The 18,183-nt window shown below is 42.6% G+C and overlaps 1 protein-coding gene and 1 pseudogene across 1 annotated transcript in view; both read left to right on the top strand.

Moving 5' to 3' along the window:
* The window catches only part of LOC116034155 (receptor-interacting serine/threonine-protein kinase 3-like), a 412,721-nt gene that overhangs the window by 338,699 nt on the left and 55,839 nt on the right, over positions 1-18,183 (top strand). The gene's annotated exons all lie outside the window — the stretch shown is intronic.
* LOC118495128 lies at positions 11,629-13,624 on the top strand (annotated as a pseudogene).

Genomic DNA, 18,183 nt, shown 5'->3' with positions numbered 1-18,183 from the left:
AAACTCCAACGTAGCGGCGCTCAGCCAGGGGCTTGTGAGTATCCCCACACCCGCCCGGCGCCTCACACCCTGGGCAACTCCGGAGAAGAAGCTCCACCAGATCTAACCGGTATCGCTCCACCTCCCGCACCAGTTCCGGCTCCTTCCCCCACAGAGAGGTGACATTCCACGTCCCCAGAGCCAGCGTCTGCTGCCCGGGTCTGGTCCGTCGAGGGCCCTGACCTTCACTGCCATCCATGTGGCAGTGCACCCGACCCCAGCGGTTCCTCCCACAGGTGGTGGGCACATGGGATGGAGAGATGGATGCCACGTAGCTTTTTCGGGCTGTGCCCGGCCGGGCTCCGTGGCAAACCCGGCCACCAGACGCTCGCTGACGAGCCCTCCATCTGGGCCTGGCTCCAGACGGGGGCCCCGGGCTTCCTCCGGGCAGGGTCACTCCATCTCTTCCTCGGTCACTCATAGGGTTTTTGAACCATTCTTTGTCTGGCCCCTCACCTGAGACCACTTTGCCTTGGGAGACCCTACCAGGAGCACAAAGCTCCAGACAACACAGCCCTCAGGTTCATAGGGACACAAACCTCTCCACCACGATAAGGTGATGGTTCCAGGAGATATTTAATTCGGCATGTTTTGGACGTCTCTAGCTCACTGGGTATGGATACTGGTCTTATTTCCATAGACCAGGAAAAGGCATTTGACCGGATTGAATATCAGTATTTGTGGCAGACGCTCAGTGCTTTTGGCTTCAGCCCAGGTTTCATAGCTCAGATTCAGGTCCTGGACCGAGACATTGTGAGTATATTGAAGGTTAATGGTGGTTTGGCTGCACCTTTTAATGAGCAGAGAGGGGTACGGCAGGGGGGCTCTCTGTCGGGGATGCTTTATTCCCTTGCTATTGAGCCTCTGCTCCATAAACTCAGGAATGATCTTTTAGGTGTGTATTTTCCTGGGTGTGATAAAGTGTTAAAATATCAGCTTATGCTGACGATGTCGTGGTTGTTTTAAACAAGCAAACAGATATCAACACTTTGGTAGAGAATGTGAGTGTTATTAATCACATCTCTTCTGCTAAAGTTAACTGGGCTAAGCGTGAAGCTGTGGTGGTGGGAGATCAGCTACAGACCATTCTATCTCTCCCAGGAGGGCTCACCTATTTGGGAGTGTTTCTGGGTGAGGAGTGTGTGATGCAAAAAACTGGGATAATGCTCTGGAAAAAATAGAAGGCCGATTAAAGAAATGGAAGTGGCTCTTACCGAGCATGTCCTACAGAGGGAGGACTCTTGTTATTAACAATCTGCTGTCTTCTTCTCTGTGGCATAAATCGGCATCTTGTGTGGACCCTCCTTCTAATTTACTTGCTAAGATTCAAGCTGTTTTAGTTAATTTTTTTTGGGATAAGCTGCACTGGATTCCCCAGTCTGTTCTTTTCCTTCCAAAAGAAGAAGGAGGACAAGGACTTGTTCATTTGGCCAGCAGGGGCGCTGCTTTCCGGCTGCAGTTCCTCCAGAGACTGCTCTATGGCCCTAAGGACCTGGTCTAGAGACCTCTGGCCCACTGGGTGCTGAACAGTTTTAAGGGTTTTGGATTGACAGATTCTCTGTTCCTGATGGATATAAGGAAGCTGAGTGTCCAGACTTTGCCTCCTTTCTATCGAGGCGTGTTCACCGTGTGGAAGCTGTTGGTTAAGGAGAGACGGCTGCAAGGTGACTCCTTACACTGGCTGCTGCAGGAACCGGTGGTGTACGGGGAACGGTTGGATTACCCCTGCTGGGCTGGTTCAGCCATCACGGACGCGTTCTGCAGAGCACGGGTGCTCACGCTGGGGACGGTGGTGGACATCACAGGACCAAAACTAGACAATGCTGCTGCTTTGGCAGCTGTTCTGGGAGTGAGATCAGTCAGGATCATCACCAAACTGTTGGACCACTAGAAGAACAAACTGTCTGGACATGAATCCATCATGTTGGAGCAATATACTGGTGGTCTGACCACATCTCAGCCTGATGATTCCTTCCCTGTTGAATGCGTCCATGTCTGGATCACTATGGTGGTCGTTTTTTAGATGTAAATCACTGCACTTTAGACATGAAAGAGGCAAAAGGGAAGGGTTTTTATAAAATGATGGTGCTGTGTTTAAATAAGAGTAAGCTCCATGAACGGGTGGACACACCGTGGCGAGGACATCTGGGTTTGGCGGCTGATGATGTTAGTGTCTGTCATTAGTCCTGGTGTTAGGGACAAATGTCCTGACTGTGATGAGACAGAAACTGTGTCTCATTGTTACTCTGAGTGTGTGCGTCTGCCTCCGTTGTTCTTGTTGTTGGAGAAAGTGTTCAGTAAGGTAGGGGAGGTCTTCTCCAAACACATGTTCATCCTGGGGTTCAGGTAGAGTAAAGTTGCAAAATATAAATGTCAGTTGTTAAACTTCATCCTGGACCAATCAAAGATGGCCGTGTATGTGAGCAGGAAGAGGAAGGAGGATGACTCTGTGGATATTGATGTAAATCTACTGTTTACTCGGATGGTGAAAGCCAGAATCAGGATTGATTTTAATTCTTCTAAAGAGATGAAGGATGTGATCTGGGCCCATGGTGATGTGTTGAGCTCTGTTGAAGGAGACCAGCTCCTTTTCTCTCAGGAGGTGATGTCATGTAGTTGACTGGTTATGTCTGGATGGATTTATTGGTCTGTTGAAAAGAGATTATTTAGAAATAACAGGAGGGAACATTGATTAAATAAAGTTCCTTAAAAATCAAATCTCTGTGTGTCTCTCTCTCTCTCTCTCTCTGCCTGTCTCTCTCTCTCTCTCTGTCTCTCTCTCTCTCTCTCTCTCTCTCTGCCTGTCTCTTTCTCTCTGTCTCTCTCTCTCTCTCTCTCTCTCTCTCTCTGCCTGTCTCTCTCTCTCTCTCTGTCTCTCTCTCTCTCTCTCTCTCTCTGCCTGTCTCTCTCTCTCTCTGTCTCTCTCTCTCTCTCTCTCTCTCTCTCTCTCTGCTCTGCCTTCGTCTCTCTCTCTCTCATCTGTCCTCTTTCTCTGCCTGTCTCTCTTCTCTCTGCCTCTCTCTCTCTCTGCCTCTCTCTCTCTCTCTCTCTCTCTCTCTCTCTCTCTCTCTCTCTCTCTCTCTCTCTCTCTCTCTCTCTCTCTCTCTCTCTCTACCTCTCTCTCTCTTTCTCTGTAAATAAATGAGTAAATTCCAGCCCTACATGTGATGAGGATGAAGCTGTGTGTGTGAGAGTGATGTAATGCCCCCCCCCCCCTCCTCCTTTCAGGGTGGAGCCTGCTGGAGTCAGATATTTGACACCAGGTCTGAGGAAGTGTAAGTCTGTTTTTAATTTCATTCATCAAACTGTGACATCCAACCCTCTGATGTCATCATCTACGTGCTGATTGGTTAATAACTGCAGCTGTGTTGTGTCTCCTTCTCTCTGTCAGATTCCTGTGAACTCACACTGGACACAAACACAGTGAACAGAAACCTCAAACTGTCTGACAACAACAGGAAGGTGACATTAGTGAAGGAGGATCAGTCATATCCTGATCATCCAGAGAGGTTTGACTATCCTCAGCTGCTGTGTAGAGATGGTCTGACTGGTCGCTGTTACTGGGAGGTTGAGAGGAGAGGAGAGGTTTATATATCAGTGAGTTACAGAGGAATCAGGAGGAGAGGAGACAGTGATGACTGTGTGTTTGGATATAATGATCAGTCCTGGAGTCTGTTCTGCTCTGATGATGGTTACTCTGTCCTTCACAATAACAGACTAACATCCATCTCCTCCTCCTCTGTCTCTAACAGAGTAGCAGTGTATGTGGACTGTCCTGCTGGCTCTCTGTCCTTCTACTCAGTCTCCTCTGACTCACTGATCCTCCTCCACACCTTCAACACCACATTCACTTCGCCTCTCTATCCTGGGTTTGGGCTCTGGTCTCCTGGTTCCTCAGTGTCTCTGAGTCCTCTGGAGGACGGAGAGTCTCCTCCTGTCAGAGAACCAGACAGTTGAGAGAGAGAGAAGAAGAGAGAGAAGAAGAAGAAGAGAGAGAAGAAGAAAGAGAAGAAGAGAGAGAAGAAGAGAGACAGAAAGGCAGACAGCCAGGCAGGCAGGCAGACAGACAGACAGACAGACAGACATAAAGAGAGACAGACAGACAGACAGACAGGCAGACATAAAGAGAGACAGACAGACAGACAGACAGGCAGACACACAGACAGGCAGGCAGACAGACAGACAGACAGACAGAGAGACAGGCAGACAGACAGACAGACAGAAAGAGAGACAGGCAGCCAGACAGACAGACAGAGAGACAGGCAGACAGGCAGACACACAGACAGGCAGACAGACAGACAGACAGACAGTTGTGTGTAACATCAACTCTAACTCTAGTTGAACTTCTTTAGTGAATTTGTGGTAAATTCAAAGTGATTGAGATGAAGTGAACCTAATTTAGGAGTAAGATGTGTAGAAATGATGACTGATGTAGACTACAGCTGAGAGGATGTAATAGTTGTGAGTTGATGAATGATATATTTAAATATGTGATATATAAATGTTCTTTTGTTGTCTTTATTGGAAGCTGCGGATGTTTAAAGGTTGAACTCTGATGAAATCAACATCTGAAATCAGTTTAAAGAGATTTGTCTCCATCTGGTGGAGAGACTCAGCAGCACAGAGGGGGAGGTGCATGATGGGAAATGGAGGATCCAACAGTCTCACCAGTTTCTCATGCTTCATTTGTCTTTCTTCTGTTGAAGTTTTGGGCGTTTTGGTTCCTGTTTTGTGACGTTACTGTTGCTGTTTACAAGTTGTGGTTGTTTCTGAATGTTGAAGTTTGATCTTTTTAAACTTGTAGTCCCCTTTCTCAACGTTGCTGTGTCTTCTCTAACGGTGGTGTTCCTGTGTCTCTGTTGTTGACATGGAAGATAGACGTCCATGTTGGTGATGACCTGATCAAACAGCTGAAGTTGATTTCCTTTCTCCGGCCGTCAGAAAACAAACTGTCGTCTCCCTGCCCAGCGTAGAGTCCCACGAAGAAGGAAATGTAACCCTCATTGAAATAAAAGAAGTTCTCTGCTTCCTACATGGAGTCTAACTCTACCTTATTTAATCATTGGGACACATTTAAAGCTGTCCAAACTAAACATATTGAAAATAAAGTTGTATACCACGGTCTGGGTGAATACTGGCTTCTGATTGGCTGCAGGATGTCCATAAAAAGTGTCGTAGGACACCTAGTAAAGGAGTTCTGGTGAAAGTGACTGTTGGGCTTTGAAACTGGACGGCTGTTTGAGTCTAAATCTAACCGCTGTATGATAGAGAAAGGTGAGGATGCTTTAGTTCTACGGCCACAGGTTACGTTGGAGGAGGAAGGGGGGGGGTTATTCTGAAGATCCCCACCCTGGATGCTGCAGCCATTTCTGCCAAATAAGGGCAGGATTTCCTGAGGAGGGTGTTGAGCGGAGGTTCAGTTGAAAACCCAAAAAACAGCTAAAATATATGTTATTGCTTTAAGCAATGATTTAGCCCTAAAACAGCTATAACCATAATTTTGCTTACATATCATAATCATAATTTTTTCTTATTAATGTCATCATGTTTTTTGTCCGTAAATGTGATCATAATTTTGCTTAGGAATTAGTCATGCTAAATACTATGTTAAAAATATCATTATATTCATCTGCTTAGTGTATAAGTATGAGAAGGTCTGCCTGCAGTTCATGCAGAGGGGAAGTGTGTGTGTTTCTGTTGTATCTGATGATTTATAACTTTGACTTATGTTTAATTATGCCTACATATATTCAATTCAAATGTATTCCATATTGTACTATGTTATTGAGGTTATGGTGAGAGAGTTGGGGCCCTGTGTATAAGAGAGGATGCAGATGCTGGGTCTGGAACAATGACCAGACGTCCTGGTAAATGTGTATTCTGTCATTCTATGGCGAATAACCAGTTTAGGCACTGTCAACTAATGACCTTGGAGAGGCCTACAGGAAACCTATGTTCAACAGTGTATGAGAACATGTTTGTTATAAGATTATGCTATGAGGTTGATTACATTAGCAGAGGGGCCCCAGGAACACACATACACCCTCCCACTTTAGGTCATACAATGCATAGAATATATACCCTCTGTTAACAGCAGAACGGCAGAACGACTTTTTGGAAGAATTTGGGTTGGTTGTTCTCCAAGCTCTCTGCTGGAGTTTGTAAAATTGATGCTGAATCTTTGCTTGTAATAAACCTTTTTATAATCAAGAACAGTGTCGGCGGATTCCTCTTCATACAGCACCACAGCATTACTATTTAAGACACCACATTTCTGTATAAGATTGATGGAGACAAGGGAAGAGTTTGTGTTTATGTGGGGAGCATTGAGTTTGTGTGTGAAAGGAGACATACGTACTGGTGGACTTTATACAGTTTTTGTTTAAAAGAAGAGAGTTGAGCTGTCATGTATGATGGAGGATTATTATTGCTTGGTTGTGTAATGAATAAGTTAGTTAGTTTAAGCAAATGCAACTTAATGCGAGGCACGTAACGTCATCACGGGTGACTCTTCCTACTTCTTGGTGGTGTATGATATCCTGTGTTTGCATTAAAAAAGATCCCTTATCAGGCCGTAAGAAGTGATGAGACGGCCCCTGCTGAAACGGGGTGTTGGCCAGTCAATGGATGGAATAAATAGGGGTGCTTCTGTGAGAGAGCATCTCTTCGTGGGGCATTTTGCACCAAAAGAACTTCCATATTTGAGTATCTTATTCACTCTGTTAGACTTGGTGCATTTTTCGTTCATTTTCTTTTTGTTCAGCTTTTTGCCTTTTTTAACTTTCTGCTTTAAATAAAATAAAAATACCTGAGTTCAATTTTGAACTAGGGGACAAAACCCGCGTATTCATTTTGTGCCTTTTTGGAAGATTTTTATTTTTCATCTTCTTCTTCAAACCTGCCTCCCGTAGGGGAACATCCCTATGGGAGGCAGCTAGAGACTCCTCTCTAACCTCTGGGAGAGTCGGGACCCAGCGGGGAGCCATGTTGACAGGCAGGCCTCCCACTAACTCATCCAGAGGGCCTTTCCTTTTTTAACTTGTACTTTTTTATTGTGACATTGTTCATATTACAATCATACAACTAACATGTCAGAATTGACACTATATATATATATATATATATATATATATATATATATATATATATATATATATACATATATATATATATATATATTTTTTTTTCTTTCTTTTTTCTCCTCCTCTTTCCTTTTTCCCCCTCCCCCCTCCCCCCTCCCTTCCCCTCCCCCACACCTAGTTGAAAAAAAAGAAAACGTCGTATATACGTCTACACATACATACCTACTTACATATATATACATACATACACTCCCAGATGTACCTCATATATACACCCACATATTCATTTAAGCATATGCATGCATACATACATCCCTACATCCATGTTGACCTACAGACATACAGAATTCCATATGGTTGCATCGTATGTCACAGAGATTACATCCGTGCCTCATCCAATCACACAGGTCCAAATCCATGCTTAGTTTTTGTTTTTCAATGCATTTGGTTGGCATATGCGACCCATCTCTTCTTGAATAACATCATTTCACCTCTCATCTTGTGCGTTATTATTTCATTTTCATACAAGTTTTCTACAACCTCAATCCATTTATCTAACCTGGCTGGATCAGTTTTTTTCCAACCTCGGGTTATTTGTTTAATGGCAGTAATTGTCAACACCCAGAAGATGTAGTAATTTTCTTTGTTTAAACCTTTCGGCCGTATACCAAGCACGACATGTAATTGTTCAAAATTAGTATTTTGTCCACATATTAGCTTCATTAATTCCAACACCTTAACCCAATATGACTGGATTTTTGCGCATGTATAGAGGACATGAACCAGGTCGACGTTACATTCACCACACTCTCTCCAACAGTATTGTATTTGGTTTGTATATTTACTCATTTTCAGGGGTGTTATAAAAAAAATCTAACCAATAGTTTCCATAGTATTCCTGCCAATAGGGGGACTTTACATAACAAAAAACATTTTTACATGCCTGACTCCACTCCTCTTCAGTCACTGTTATTCCACTAATTTAAAGTATTATTAATTTGGTTATCATTGTTATTATTTAAAATGTTATAAATTTGTCTCGTTATATTTTTAAAACTCAACTTTTCATAGACTTTCAAGATATGCTCCACGATAGGACCGAGGTCTTGAAAAGACCGTATGTTTGTTGTTATATAGCTCCTTACTTGGAGGTATCTAAAAAAAATGGGTACTTGGGAGGTTATAATCCTCAGATACATTGTCAAATGTATCAACTACGAGGTCTTTGAATATTTTATGGAATCTTGTAAGTCCTTTAGTTTCCCACATCCTGAAAGTCTCATCCATATGATTTGGAGTGAAGTCTGGGTCCTGACTAATTTCCCTCAGGCGAACCGTATCAGTTGATTTTATTTTCATAATTTTACCTAATCTGTTCCAGCTCTTCCATGTATGGTAAATAGAGTAATTCAAATGTTTGACCCTTTCTGCAGTTTGCCCTGAGAACATTAGAGAGGTGGGCGAGTCTACCAATTTATTCTCAATAGATTTCCATTTAGGATTCATTTTACTATTCATCAAAACTAAAATGCTTTTAACTTGGGCTGCGTGGTAATAAAGACTCAAATTTGGTAGACCCAACCCACCCTGTTCCCTGTTTTGTTGTAAAGATTAGAGTTTTACCCTTGGTTTCTTTTCATCCCAAATAACCCTTCCTGGCATTCTTTCCCGCTCCTTAAAGCGTGAACTTGTTAGATACAAAGGAAGGTTCTGGAAAAAAAGAAGAAAAGAAAGCGTGGCAATACGTTTCATTTTCACACTGGACACAAACACAGTGAACAGAAACCTCAAACTGGCTGACAACAACAGGAAGGTGACATTAGTGGAGGAGGATCAGTCATATCCTGATCATCCAGAGAGGTTTGACTGCTGGTATCAGCTGCTGTGTAGAGATGGTCTGACTGGTCGCTGTTACTGGGAGGTTGAGAGGAGAGGAGAGGTTGATATATCAGTGAGTTACAGAGGAATCAGGAGGAGAGGAGACAGTAGAGACTGTGTGTTTGGTTGTAATGATCAGTCCTGGAGTCTGAGCTGCTCTGATGATGGTTACTCTGTCTGTCACAATAACATCAGAACATCCATCTCGTCCTCCTCTGTCTCTAACAGAGTAGCAGTGTATGTGGACTGTCCTGCTGGCTCTCTGTCCTTCTACTCAGTCTCCTCTGACTCACTGATCCTCCTCCACACCTTCAACACCACATTCACTCAGCCTCTCTATCCTGGGTTCTGGTTCAGGTCTCTTGGTTCCTCAGTGTCTCTGAGTCCTGTGTAGGACGGAGAGTCTCCTCCTGTTTCTCACTGCTGATCAGTTGAGTCTGTACAGGATCACACTTACAGAAATATTTCAGGTTATTGTTATGAACTAATGAATGAACTTTGTATAAAATAATTCAGAATGATTGAACAGATTCCTCGTGAACATTGTAAACTTCTTCCACTTCCAGTCCTTTAAAGATGGAAGCTGTGATCATGAAATTGTAGAAATGCCGTTGACTTGTGTCATGTTTAGTTTTGAGTTCTGTCTCTTTTCACAATAAAAGCATAAAGTTACTGTGAGAGTGTTTGTGGTCTTTCTGTTTAACTTTTACACACGATAAGATGTCTGGGTGTCCCAGAGGTCTTCCAGGTGGAGCTGCAGCGTGAGAAACCCTCCAATCAGAGCAGTCAAGTACGTTAGTCTTCACTTTATCATTTTCATATTGTGTTGCGTTCAGGGAGCAGAGAGTCTGTCTGTTTTCTCTCCACGTTAGTTATCTGCTCAGCCAGCTGCTGTAACTTCACTCTGTGCTATTAGTACTTTTACTGCAGTAACATGTCATCAATGGGACAGAAAAGCTGTCTCATTGAGTCTGTTGGAGGTTTGATTCCCTCCCACATTAATATGTTTGTGTTGAAGACTTCACTGTTGGTATCAGTGAGGAAAGAAGACAGAGGGGGGATGGATTTCATATTTTAGGAAACATGTTCAGCTTGTGTAATGAGTAGTCAGTGTCTACAGTCATTAAATCTTTCAGTCAGTAACGGAGCATCAACAGCAGTCCAAATGTAAGCTAGCTAGCTTAGCTCTGTTAAACAACACATGTAACATTATCTGACCTGATGGGTTTCATCCAGTGAAGTGTTTTCATCCTCTCATGAGAGTAACGTTACATCCTGGTACGATACACACACACACACACACACACACACACACACACACACACACACACACACACACACACACACACACAGACAGACGCACACTCTCTCCCTCTCCTCCTCCTGTCTCCCTCTCCTCCTCCTCTCTCCCTCTCCTCCTCCTGTCTCCCTCTCCTCTCCTCCTCCTCTCTCCCTCCCCTCCTTCTCTTTCCCTCCCCTCCTCCTCTCTCCCTCTCCTCCTCTCCTACACTGGGTAACATTCAACACACAAACTGGTTGCTATGGACTAGGCTTCCTCAGTCATTGTATATTTTAGCATATGGGTAAAGCTGCCGAAACTGAACATTATATTCCAAAACATCTATCTAAACGTCTATTTTTAAAGCAGATTTTAAATTACATTGTAACAATTTAACAATTCGCCCTTATGAAATCCAATCGTGGCGCGGCTGTCTTGGAACGCAATACACATACGGTGGCGGGATAATTTAACTAAAATGTAACAGTGAACAATCAGTGTTGGACCTCCAGTCTGTTGAGATGCCTCTCCAGACGCAGAAACAAAGAGCAATCACACCATAAAACGTTAAGACACATTAAGAAAAAATATCCGTATTTTGCCATAATCCAATGACACTAAAGAAAAGTAATCCCCAGCGATCAGGAGATCTACCTCGCCGTTTAAACAACGTGGAATAACACGTATAAAAGTCCAAATCTACACAAAACCCGCAATCAAGCTGACATCAAATGTATATACATGGCATTTAGGAAACCTTTATTGCAACCTTATTAACCTTGGTACGGTAAGATGTCCAAACTAGTGTAACAGTAATTTATGTTTTTTGTGTCCTGCTGCTCCCATCGTCAGCCAGGAAATATTTTTAGTATATTTTCAGTATATGAAATCTGATGTATTACCTACCACCATTTAGTTGTTTCGTGTTATTTAAGATATTTATAACATGTCTGGTCATGCCAGACGTAATTATTCGACTAATTATTTAAACAATGCAATTACCTGTTTCAGCCACCAGGGGCCCCCCCCTCAGCAAACTCATGGGTCAGACCATCTGGTAGCGAAGGAGGGTCGAGACTGAGAGCTACATGGAAAAATATGCACCAAACAATCCATTTTAAAATGTTTCTGTTTTCATGAATACAAAAGTTGGGTGACCTTCAAAAAGTTTCTATATCAGAAATTTGGGTTTTCAGATTGTCAAAGAAAATAACAATGATGGTTCCATACAACGCTCTTCACAAGTCAAATAAATGATCAGTTCACTACTTTCATTGAATTTGGGTGTTTTAATAGATTTTATTCACCGTATTTTTAACGGAAATACGGACGCAGGCAGTTGACGGATTTTTGTGCGAGACTTCCGGTCAAGCACTTCCGCTCACTGGCTAGCTAAACTCACTTTTCACCGTAGCGGTTAATCCTTCGTAACAACTAAGTTAAGAAATCGTTATGGCTTCGAGGAAGACCGGGATTGTTTGTGCAGTTAGAGGGTGTCATAATAACTGGTACAAAAGAAAAATTTACTTGGAGCAGGAGTGTTTTAATCACCGAACGCGTACGAGAGCTGAATGTGGATGCGATGCGCCCTTCAACCTTTACCCGCCGCCGAAGAATGAGGAATCCCTTCGCCTGTGGTTAAAAGCTCTAAATTTGAAGAAACCACCGAAGCGACCGTATGTTTGTTCTTTTCATTTCGTGAACACAAGACCTACAGAAGACCACCCGATACCAGAAAAGTGGCTGGGCTACGAAGTCCCAATAACAACTCCAAGGAGACGTGTCAGGAGGTTAGCAGACACAGGTAAGTTAACGGATGTTTAATTATAGAATATGGTGCAAACGTTCATTTATTTCAGTAATTAAACTTAAAAGGTGAAACTAATATATTATATAGACTCATTACATGCATTATATAACATATTAGTTTCACCTATTAAGTATAATTACTGAAATAAATGAACTTTTGCACCATATTCTTATATTTCGAGTTTCACCTGTATGCTCTCAGATAAAGCCAACTGTCTTTTAAGTTTGTTCTCTCTGTATATTTATTGATATAGCTGTATTTTTTTCATCCCTGCTAGTCCGGGGCATTTGTAAAAATTGGAAGCAATGTAATGCAATATGATTATTTGAATGAGCACTAATACAGGTGTTGCTCTATTAGCTTGGTGTTAACGTAGTTGTAAGTAGTCTAGGTATGCTTTATGTGTTTGCTAAACTGGTTGTGGGCTTATGTGGTCTTGTGTTTGGCAGATGACAGCCACTGTGTTGAGGAAGCTGACCAGGCCGTTCCACAATCAGAGTCACCTACGCATAAAGATGCTGACACTCAGTGGGAGGTTCAGGCACTGATGGATCACACCTACATATTAGGACAAAAGAAGAATCATGTATGCGACAGAGAAACACAATGTGGTGGAGAAGAACCCCTTGCCCATGCCATCCTGAAGAATGACACTAGCTGTGTGTTGTACACAGGCCTTTCTCTCAGTGCCTTTTTTGATCATCTTAAATATCTGGAACAGTTCTATAAAGCACACTTTAAGATGCACGTAATGGATCAAATATTGATGACCATGATGAAACTTAAGTTGAATCTACTCCAGGGTGATCTTGCAGAACGCTTTGCTGTGTCCCAGGGGTTGGTGAGCAGGATCCTCTCCTACTGGATAGACACAATGGAGGAGCACATGAGAATCTACATTCCTTGGCTGCCACGGGAGACAATGCCTCAGTGCTTCAGGGAGAAGTTCCCCAACACCACCTGCATCATTGACTGCACTGAGACCACCCTGCAGAAACCACACAACCTTGACTCCAGAGGCGAGTCATACAGCCATTATTATTCCAGCAATACTATAAAGTATTTCGTTGCTATTGCCCCGTGTGGGCTTGTTATGTTCATTTCTCCTGCTTATGGAGGCAGGTGTAGTGACAAGTTCATCACTCAGGAGTCTGGCTTCCTGGAGTATCTTCGTCCCGGCGATGAAGTGATGGCAAACAGAGGCTTTACCATCAGAGATCTGCTGTTTGAGAGAAAGGTTAACCTTGTTCTACCAGCGTTCACTCATAAAGGAGGGCAGTTGTCTGATGAGGATGTAACTGCCACAAGGAGGATTGCAAATGTGCGCATACATGTGGAAAGAGTTATCAGGAGGCTCAAAGTGTATAATCTCCCAGACTGTACCCATCAACTTGGCACACAAAATGGACAAAATCCTCAGAATCTGTGCAGCCCTTGTAAACATGCAGGGGGAAATCATCCACGAGGATGCTGATTGAGCATAGAAGTTTACATGTCAAAAAGATCCTGATTTCCACTGTAGCTTAATATTTGTAAATAATTATTTGACACCCTGCAGTGCCTTGATTGTACTATGATTTGCACATATCATTTGTCTTTAACATTTTATTTTTCAGGTATCTCTATTCTGCACTGCTGATTAGTTATTTTACAGTAAACTGTAAACCAATGAAATTATACTGCACAAGAATGTGTTTTGGATCTCAGGTTTTAAAAAAATAGTTATTGTGTTTGGCACCTTTTCAAGTATTGTATAATATCAACTTATTTTTAGACTATAAATGTTTACAGATAAAAAAAAAACATATTTAACTTGTGTCCAACTTGTGTATTATTAAAATTTTCAATCTGTTTTTTCAATCGAGTTTTTCAATCTGTTTTTTCAATCGAGTGGATGTTTCCCTAACCACATGTAAATAACTAAAGAAGTGTATTTTATGTACATAAACTGGCAAAAAGATACAATATTTTACTAATGGAATTTATTAACTCATGTCATTTGTTTACATTGAATGTAATTACAATTATTCACTTTAAAATGGCAGAAGTGTCAATTCCAGGTTCAGAAAGTAAAAGTCCTGCCATGTGTTTATTCCACCAATGAACTCGGCAGGACTTTTACTTTCTGAACCTGGAATTGACACCTCTGAAAAATGGTAAAACAACTAAATTTAAACATTTCACTTATGGCATTATTTGTAGGCCATTTAATTTTATACATATTAATTATAATCACAATTACTATTAAAATGGTAAAACATCACCTTCCCGTGTAAAACGAAAACGAGCACTAGCTATAAAAAGTAAAACACCAAGGAACTAGCCTAACAAAGGGTCAGCGGAACAATTATTAACAGTTAGGTATCATCACACACAGACACAGGAAAGCTGGTGTCTGGCATGCCCATACAGCAGGTTAAAGAACCTGAGCCTATTTACACATATGTACATATTTATGGCACAGTGTAAGTCTGCCTGACAGAAACTCATCTACAATCCTTGGCAGCATGTGACTAAAATAGAAGGACTTGAGTTTAGGTAGAACTTGTGAACAATACTCCAAATCAAATGGCACATCAATGACAACTTTCTCAGATGGAGCCCAGACAAGCAGCTTGTATCTCTCTAAGTCTTGTACAAAACATACCTAGTTGGACTTGAAGGTAGTAACCACGGGATCCATTTGGTTGCAACTGTGGAACCCCGTCCACCATCTTCACATCTGTGAGCTTGCTGGAAAACACTTCAGCCAGAGATGAACAGTTCTTGGCCAGAACAGGACATTTATTCTCCAGCAGCTCTGTGGAGTTAACCACGCCATCTGGGCTTGCAGAAAGCCATGGTTCTGTGACACTAACTACAGTGCCTCTCTTCTCAACTACAAACCCACAGCTCTCCATCCACGCATAGGCCACCTCCTCATTCTCTTGGCCATACCTGGTTGCAGTGTTCCCGTGGAACCTAGGAAACAGATGCTCTCTAAGAAAGTTATCTGGCTTAGTAGATGCACGCACGGGGACCTTTTTTGCAGAGCTACCAGTTACTCTTAATTTACGAGCATCAAACCACAAGTGGGAGGCACTCTGCATTTTAGTGGACTCCTCCAAACTGGCACATTTATCCCCATCTAATTTAATGTACATATCATAAAATGACATGCATTTCTGGCACTGTATGTCCGTGCCATGTTCACTATGAGGCTGCTGGAGCTTTGTGGGAGCTGCTGGAATTTGCTCTGGTTCAGCAGAGATGCATTTGTGCAGAAGGCTGCCCACTGGAACATTTGCGACTTCTAAGCTCATCTTCAGTGCTTCATGTGAGCTGTAGGCAGGAGTTGGCGGTAGAGATGGAGAGATGGGCAGGATGTTCTCAGAGACATCAGAACTGTCTTTGTGGTGCCTGAAACATATATTGCTCAACCTTTTGGGGACTAAATTACGCCGTGTCCCTGAGTTCCAGTGGCGCTGCTCATCTGTGCAGGACAATCCAGTCAGACCTTTGGACACTGCAAACTGCACCTTTAACAAAGTTTAAATAGAACAGTTGCATATTTTTAATGTATTATAGTCCTTGGTGTCACAATACTTATATAGGAAATATGGACAGCTATAAACTGTCCATATTTTTCAATTTACCTTGATGATGTAATTAAAGAAATTGCCATTCGAGATTAGACTTGTATGAATTAGAATTGGTGAAAATAGAAACTTACTTACAGAAGAGGTGGTTCACCAAAATGTGGTGTGCTGACAGAATATTACATTTACCCAAACTTGAATGACAAGATCAAAATCAATGAACAAGAGATTAGACTTTTACTTATCTGGAAAAGGTGCACGATCTGTTAATTAAAAAATAAAAACGTTAGTCATATACTAAATTTTATTTAACAAATGCTTTAGAAGCCAATGTTTTCATCAGCTCTTTAGCACTTATTTGTATTGTTTGGGTATGAAATAGAAATAAACTCGAAGCTTCAATGTAAATCTAGCTTAATCTAATCTAAAATCTAGCTTATTTTAATGTGACAAACTTGCATCAAGAGCTCGGTGAGTACACATCAGATTGGTACAATGTCTCAAACTTCAAGCCTAAACATTATGAGGTAGGCAACAGTTCTGTTAACGTTTTGATATCAAATTGTAACGTTAGTTCAATCCCAAACATTTAGCACTGCTATCTCTGTAAAATAAACTGACAATCTAATCACAACGGGGCAACAGCTAACGTTAGTATATTTTGACACTGAACCATAGACTGTATGTAAAACAGACAACTGAACAGGCAATTCATTAACCTACCTTCCATAAGATCGCCGCTGCGTGACTGCAGGACTTCCCCTGTCCCGCGACACAGGAGCACCCGGCCGTCTCAAAAGTGCCGGTAGATGTAGTCAGGATCCATGCAGAGTGAACGTCAGACTTGCTTTGGCTTGGTTGAACATCAGCCTTCATAAATACCAGGTCATCGATGATGTTGTTATTGATTAACACCTTCCCAACTTTTCCACTGTGAAGGTACTGATACGCCTCTGTACTTTTATAATTGTGCATTGTAGACCCATCCGCACCAAGTGACAACACAAAATAATTAAATATGTCTTCGTACGTGATCTGAGGCCACTTCTTCATGTCATCCTCCCACTCATGAATAGTTTGAGGGTGTGGCACTGACCTGCCATTTGGATTATTAAGCGATTTTTGGAAATGTTCCCACGACATAGTTAACCAATTTAGTTAAGCTAATGTTTTGTGTTAGTGTTGCCCAGGGAAGCGATGAAACGGAAGTCCCGCACACAAACCGGAAGTTCGACCCATATTTACTTCCGCGTTTGAAAATAAGGCGAATAACCACGACTGCCATCCAACATGGCTGTCGGACCACAAAGGGAGTTGTTCCTTTTGTTTCACGCTACAGATTATAATCTATAATTAAACTCTTCCTTGTTCCTGTAAATGTCACCCAACCTGAGTTTTGATTAATGAAACAAGTTGCCAACAAGACGTTATTTACAGGGTTTTTTTTTCAATTGCTTACACACTAAAATTAAAACTTTCCAACTGCACAACTGTAAGCACAATGTCAGCTTCACACTGTTTCTAAACATCACACACACTGATTTACAAAACACTAAACACACTTTTATGTTTCTGACACAGAAATTTATCATGATGTCATTTCCTTGCAATTTCAAAGCAAAGTCTTTCAAATGAACCAAGTGGTTAAACAGCCACCAGGTACGCTAACACATGATTGGTTAATTGTAGACACACCAATCAGGTTGAAGCGCTGTATAAAATGCAGCAGGTAAGTTCACCTGCCTTCAACCAACATGGAAGGAGTCAGAAGAAGACGTATGTATTGTTCACTTTAGCACCGTGATGTTGCATACTGCACACATGACCTTTTTACATGTCCACTGACTGTAGAGTAGATCCATCCTGAACTAAACAGACTTTCACTGTATTTCAGAGAGTTTTCCAGATGGATGCTGAAGAAATCCTGCATGGATAAATATACATAGATGAGGCAGGTTTCAACCTCACAAAAGCAAGAAGGAGTCAGAAATATCATTGGCCACAGGGCTGTAATCAATGTCCCCACAACCAGGGTAACATCACTCTTTGTGCTGCCATTACACCCTCTCCTCCTCCTCCCTCCCCTCCTCTCTCCCTCTCCTCCTCCTCTCTCCCTCTCCTCCTCCTCTCTCCCTCTCCTCCTCCTCTCTCCCTCTCCTCCTCCTCTCTCCCTCTCTCCCTCTCCTCCTCCTCTCACCCTCTCCTCCTCCTCTCTCCCTCTCCTCCTCTCTCCCTCTCCTCCTCCTCTCTCCCTCTCCTCCTCCTCTCTCCCTCTCTCCCTCTCCTCCTCCTCTCTCCCTCTCCTCTCCTCCTCCCTCCCTCTCCTCCACTCTCCCTCTCCTCCTCTCTCCCTCTCCTCCTTTCTCCCCCCCCTCCTCCTCTCTCCCTCTCCTCCTCTCTCCCTCCCCTCCTCCTCTCTCTCCTCTCCTCCTCCTCCACTCTCCCTCTCCTCCTCTCTCCCTCTCCTCCTCTCTCCTCCTCCTCCTCTCTCCCCCTCCTTCTCTCTCCCTCTCCTCC

The sequence above is a fragment of the Sander lucioperca genome, chromosome 5, assembly GCF_008315115.2.
Source record: "Sander lucioperca isolate FBNREF2018 chromosome 5, SLUC_FBN_1.2, whole genome shotgun sequence".
Lineage (NCBI taxonomy): Eukaryota > Metazoa > Chordata > Actinopteri > Perciformes > Percidae > Sander > Sander lucioperca.
This window is presented reverse-complemented; position numbering and strand designations above follow the sequence as displayed.